The sequence below is a fragment of the Mastomys coucha genome, unplaced genomic scaffold (genome assembly GCF_008632895.1).
Source record: "Mastomys coucha isolate ucsf_1 unplaced genomic scaffold, UCSF_Mcou_1 pScaffold8, whole genome shotgun sequence".
NCBI classification, from domain to species: Eukaryota; Metazoa; Chordata; class Mammalia; order Rodentia; family Muridae; genus Mastomys; species Mastomys coucha.
In genome coordinates this window covers 44,944,818-44,951,120 of record NW_022196914.1, presented here as the reverse complement: position 1 = coordinate 44,951,120, position 6,303 = coordinate 44,944,818, and the positions used below count along the sequence as shown (strand labels likewise).

Sequence of the window (6,303 nt, the reverse complement as noted above, 5' to 3'; positions counted from 1 at the left end):
GGCTTTTCCATCCTTCTGCCTGTGGACCTGAATGTAGACATCTTAGGTACTTCACAGCCTTCACCATGGCCTTCTGCGTGATACTGTGCTCACTGTTGTTTAGTCTGTGAAACTGGAAGCACCGCCCCAATGAATTCTACTTTTGTAAGTGTGGCTGCGGTCATTATGTCTTCACAGCACTAGAGCAATGTCTAAGACAACATTAAATGCAATATTTTAAACTGTATTTAGGTTATCCCTCCTAAAGACTGTAATCAATTTTTTCCTTCGTCTCAGCTTCTAAAACTAATATTTGAAAGCACCATACCCAAATGTCTAAGAAGAAAGCTTAAATCAACATTTCATTTGATAATTTAGACAAGCCTTCCTGAAGTAAAATCCTGCAAAACCAGTACCTTTTTGATTAAAATTAAAATCACATCTAAATCTTTGTATTTTAGCTATCTAAATAAAAAGAGGCCCAGAACCAATCACTCAGAATAGTTCAAAAATCACAAACACACACACACACACACACACACTTAAAAAAGGACATGGCAATAATAATCATTACACATGGTTAGTGTCATGAAAAAGAAATGTAAACTAAAGTTGTCAGAGATTTCTTGGTCATTTTCAAGAACACTACCTGCAAAGATTGGTTTTTTTACCCATTTCTGTCTTAGAAATTATTGCATATTTACAAAAGCCTAGGCAGCCACAAATTTGCCTAGCAGGTAGGGACCAACGTAACAGAGACTTAAAATCTTCATGGTTACATAAATCACAGCAGAAATTTCCTCATTACTCCAGTCTCTCTATCTCACATGGTTTGGTGGAGCCTTAAATCTTCCCAGCCACATGGTAGGTGGCCTGATTATTTGAACAGAATTTCAAATTTGCTCCAGAGAGCTTCCAAACTGAAAAATGGGCATCACTGGTGACTGTTAAATTGTGGCCCAGTACCTCTAAGATACTAGTCACTCTAGAAAGCCATCTCCTCCTAGAATTAAAAGGGACCTCTGGAAAGGTGACAAGGTGGGTAGGAGGCAGACACAAGACAAATGAGACAGAAACATCCTGCGACTAGTTAACCATCATGTATTGCTTAAAATTTTTGGTTTGCATATAGAATCTCTTCTTTTAAAGTCAGAAGGTATATTTTTCTTCAGGTCCCCCTCACACAAATAAGATTTCACCAGACAAATATTTTATGAAACCACTCATCCTCATCCTGCTGGTATATTTAAATCATTAACCAGGATAATTTTTTTTAACATGTTAACTTTGAATCTCATGTATTTTCTACTTGAATTTCTTCATGATGTCACAGTTTTTAAAATGAATCTACAAGAGACAGTTTATTTTCACTCTATCAGTTCTGTGGAATGCATCTGTAAATTAAATTTTTTTGCAATAGGAAACTGATGTCTAGGCTAGTTTGTAAGGCATAAAAGAAACACAACAGTTGTCAGTGAGAAAGCTTGGAAATGGGAGACCGAGTCTGGGAAGTCATTTTATCTATAAGGATAGCCCTAAAGAGAAGAGCAGCAACTTTTGAAAATTACTTTTTAAGTTAGCATAGAAAATAATGAGTTTAATTATTTTATCTTCATACAAGTATTTCATGTATATAGCTCATACTTACCCTCCATTTCTCCCTTTTGTATCTCTGCAAAGTAGCCCACATGTAGAAAGATACAAATAGATATGTATAGATATATCTCTATGTTTGTATTTTAAAATCTAGATTCTGGGCTGGAGAGATGGCTCAGTAGTTAAGAGCACCGACTGTTCTTCCAGAGGTCTTGAGTTCAATTCTGAGCAACCACATAGTGGCTCACAACCATCTGTAATGGGATCTGTTGCCTTCCTCTGGTGTGTCTGAAGAGAGCAATAGTGTACTCATATACATAAAATAAATATAATCTAGATTCTGAATATAAGAGAAATGTATTTTTCTTTCTGAATCTGGATTATTTCACTTTACATGACTTTGTCCATTTTCCTGAAAATGACTCTTTCTTCTTTATTCTTGAATACAATTCTATTATGGGGCCTGGGTAAATGGTTTGGTGGGTCAGAATTTGCTTCTCAAGCATGAAGATATGAGTTCAGGTCTCTTGCATCCATATAAAAGCCAAGTATGGCTGCATGCTTCAATAATCCCAGGTCTGAGGTATGGAGACCAGAGGATCCTGGGAGTTTTCTAGTAAGCCAACCTGACAGAAGTAGTGGCTCTAGATTCAGAGAGACTCTGTCTAGAGAGAATAAGATAGAGAATGATAGAATAAGACACCCAATGTTCTCTTCTGTGTGGAGAGCCATTTTCAGCGGCGCCCAAGAGCGAGTGGTCTCATAAACAAGCCCTCATTTGGCTAAGCTTGCTGCCATTGGTTGCTTCCGCATCTGGTGACCTATCCGCTTTTGCTACGTAGCCCACTGGGATTGGCCAAGCTTGGGAGTACTTAACGGCAGAGGGTGGGCTGGCAGGCGGGGCTTAGATGGCAGGAAGACGGGGCTTAAGTAAAGGCTCCCCAGAGCCAGATGGCAGGAGAAGGAAGGAGAAGAAGGCAGGAGAAGCAGCAGCAGGGAGATGCAGGAGAAGAGCAGGAGGAGCAGGAGAGAGAAGCAGGAGGGGGAAAACTGTTACAACATTCCTGAATAAACTGCTAAAAGGAAGAGTTCTGGTCGCATCTTTCTTGCTGGTCCGGGTGGACGCGACACTTCTGGCTTCCTCATATACTTGCCCATTTGAATGAATCTATAAAGATATACATGCCACACACTCCCCCAAAACAGAACAAAAAACTTCTATTGTGTATACATACCACATTTTTTATCCCTTTATCTGTTGATGGATATAGAGATTTGTTACATAACTTGGCTGTTGTGAACATAGCCACAACAAATATGAATGTAGCAGAAAATTAAAACACAGGACTAAGAAATTCTAGGTACCTGTCATGACCCTAGAAACTTCAATCATATATGAAACTTCTCGTCGTGGAAGACTGTAGTGTGATCAGTTTTCAGTCAATCTGGAGATAGAATTTTGGTACTTGGGATCAAAGAGTGTGTTGTAAAGTAAATATGAACACATGACAAAAAAATTAGTAATCTGACCCAAGCACCTGTCCTGGGCTCCAGAGCCCTTGGGGAGGCTGGAGAAGAGAGACACCCAGGTGCCAATCCCAGGCACTGCTATAGGCTCCTCTAAGATGAGCAAATATCTGATGGAGAGATGGGAAAGATTCAGTATGTGGTAGAGAGATGGGAGAAATAATGAAGCCAAGCAGTTAGTACACTGCGGAGAGTTGGAACTGGAGACTAGACGGCATTGAGGAACAGGCAGATATGAGGAGCCTGTTCAAGCACTTAAGACCATAGTAATGTTGGGTCTCTGGCTGCTGCCAAGGGCCATGTCTGAGTCTGTCGCTCTACTGTAGCCAGGGCTGTGCTGATGCCTGTAGACTGACTGTATTGGTAACAAGGGCCATCTTGATGTCAGTGGGCTGCTTCCTGAGACCATATTGCTATCCTAGGGACTGTTCTGACCTCAAGGGACATACTGATCTGAGTGTCCTGTGCTGCCACCTAAGAGCTGGCACACAGGGTATGAGAGCTGGAGAGCTAGCCCCACCCCTTACCTGGACAAAGCAGGAGACCTGGCCCTGTGGCAAGGGCATAGGAGTGGGCATAAAAACTCAGCTGCCACTCAGGCCTAGGACCAGGGCTCTGATTTGACCTACCTAACATCCACCACATCTATGAATTAATTGCTGGAGCATATGAAGGGGCCAGTCCTGAAGACATTAAAGCTACAGGATCTCCATGACACAGGGTAACAATACTGTATGACACACCCACTGTGACTCACATCAGCTTCCCTGTCAAGATGGTTTTGTTGTTGTTGTTGTTTTCATTTTATTCTGTTTTTGTTGTTTTATTTTATTTTTTATATTTTAATTTTGATTTTCTTTTTTGTTTTCGTTGGGAGGAAAGGTTGCGAGAGCAGAAGGCACATATGAAGAGATGTGGGGATAAATGGGGTTGGGGTGCTGTGAAATACACAAAGTATCAATAAAAAGTTTAAGAAAAAGAATTAGTAATCTAAAGCACAGGTTTAGGCTCTAATTCAGGGGATGACAAGTATTAGACCATTCAGTAAAAACAAAACAAAACAAAGCAACAGACTAGGTCTGAGGGTGTATGCCTGTAATTACATCATTTGGGGCAACAGAGGCAAAAGATTTATCAAGCATTTGAGGCAAGACCCCATAACAAAGACAAAACTCAAAAGCCAAGAATATGTTTGTGTGTTTTTAACAGTTCCTCATTACTTTGTCAAACCTCTCTAGAGACAAGAGAAGAGAAGTAGGCATGACTTGCCAACAACAGAGCTGCCATAGGGCATGTTGCCTTCCACTTTGGGATCTTCTAAATTATCTTTAAAACTCAGAGAACATTGCATTCTACACCTCAATGTATTTGTTTGCTTAAATATAAAAATGGCACTACAATAAATTTCTTGATTCGGAATATATGTCATGTTTGTCTTATATGTCCTTTCTACAAGTTGAAAAGGATGAAATTGAGACTACAAATTAGTGTTCAATTTCCTTGTCCTGACATTTAAAACATCCAAACGGCAATTCCACATTACTTCTCCAAACCCGTTTCATGTTATCCAGACCTCATGTGCCAGTTATTCTGAATTACATGCATCAGTATATCAGTTTATCTGTATCACCTTGTATTTCACACTTCTGGCCCTTGGTTATGGTTTTATTTCTTCCTATAATTCATTTTTTTCAATACCCCTATTTGGCTTATTCTTTCATCACACTTTAAGACTTAGCTCAGACATTTCCTTTAGAGAAATTTCCCTGCCTTTTTTCTCTCTTTCCACTTTTTGCTTAGATGAGAAGAAATCTCTCTCCCCTTTAACCTATTGCCCTTCATTTTGTTTGATAAGAGAACTAGCCATGTCTTATTAAAATTGTCATTTATACTCTGTTCTAGTTATCTATTTTTTCTTGCTCTAAATGTAGCTTGAAAACAAGTCATTACTAATTTTCATGGTCCTGTAAATTGGTCTCTCTTGTGGTCTCCCATAGACTTACAATTAAATGCCAGCTGGCTAGCCAAGAATGGCTCACTGGCATGTCTAGGGCCTAATAGAACATCAGGGTCCTTGTAAGGAGTGTCATTCTCTTTGCAGTTTCTCCATATGGTTAGCTTGAGCTTTTTAACACCATTTGGGGTTCAGTGAAGTTGGATTTTTTTAGAGAACATCTTTTTAGTATTCCATGATAGGAAACAGAAAATTCAAAATTTGAAGGAGAAGAATAGAAATGTGTTAATGCCTGTGATGGTTAATCTCAACTAGCAACTTAAAGAGATCTAGAGTAAAGGATGGGCCTCTGAACATGGCTGAAGAAGACAATCTTGATTGTGTTTACAGAGGTACAGGGAACAGCTCACTGTGCACATGAGATTTCTCTGTGCTGGATTCTAGACTTTGTAAGGAGGAGCAAGTGTGCTGAGAACAAGCACTCATGGCTCTCCTTTCCGCTGTGGATACAGTGTGACCACCTGTCCCACTTGCATCCTACTGTGATTTACTTTCCACCATGTTCAGTTACTACAAACTGTGAGTCAAAATAAGCCTTTTCTCCCCAAAGTTGCATTTCTTAAAATTTATTTTTATTAGATAACTTCTTTATTTACATGTCATATGATGATGTCTCCTTTCCCAGTTTACCTTCCAGAAAAAAATAAAATAAGCAACAACAAAAAACCCTGTTCCTTCTCCCCTCCCCCTGCTCACTAACCCACTCTCTCCCACTTCCTGGCCCTGGCATTCCCCTACACTAGGGCACAGAAGCTTCACAGGGCCAAGGGCCTCTCCTCCCATTGATGAACAACTAGGCCATCCTCTGCTACATATGGTACTAGAGCCATTAGTCCCACCATGTGTATTGTTTGGTTAGTGGTTTAGTCCCTGGGAGCTCTGAGGGTATTAGTTACTTCATATTGTTGTTCATCCTAAGGGGCTGCAAACCCTTCAGCTCCTTGGGTCCTCTCTCTAGCTTCTTCATTGGGGACCCTGTGCTCAGTCCAATGGATGGCTGTAAGCATCAAGTTATGTATTAGTTGTGTATTGTCAGAGCCTCTCAGGAGAGAGCTATATCAGGCTTTTGTCAGCCAGCACTTGCTGGCATTCACAATAGTGTCTAATTTGATGATTGAATATGGGAGGGATTCCCAGGTGGGGCAGTCTCTGGATTGTCCTTCCTTCAGTCTCTGCTCCATAGTTTG

General features: G+C 40.3%; 1 long non-coding RNA gene across 1 annotated transcript in view; it reads left to right on the top strand.

Annotated features, from left to right (window-relative positions):
• The window catches only part of LOC116083689, a 7,608-nt gene extending 3,087 nt beyond the window's left edge, over nucleotides 1–4,521 (top strand). Inside the window, exon 2 of the long non-coding RNA XR_004115864.1 lies at nucleotides 4,341–4,521. This is a non-coding gene — a long non-coding RNA (uncharacterized LOC116083689). The remainder of the gene's footprint in view (nucleotides 1–4,340) is intronic.
• Nucleotides 4,522–6,303: the final 1,782 nt, after the last annotated feature.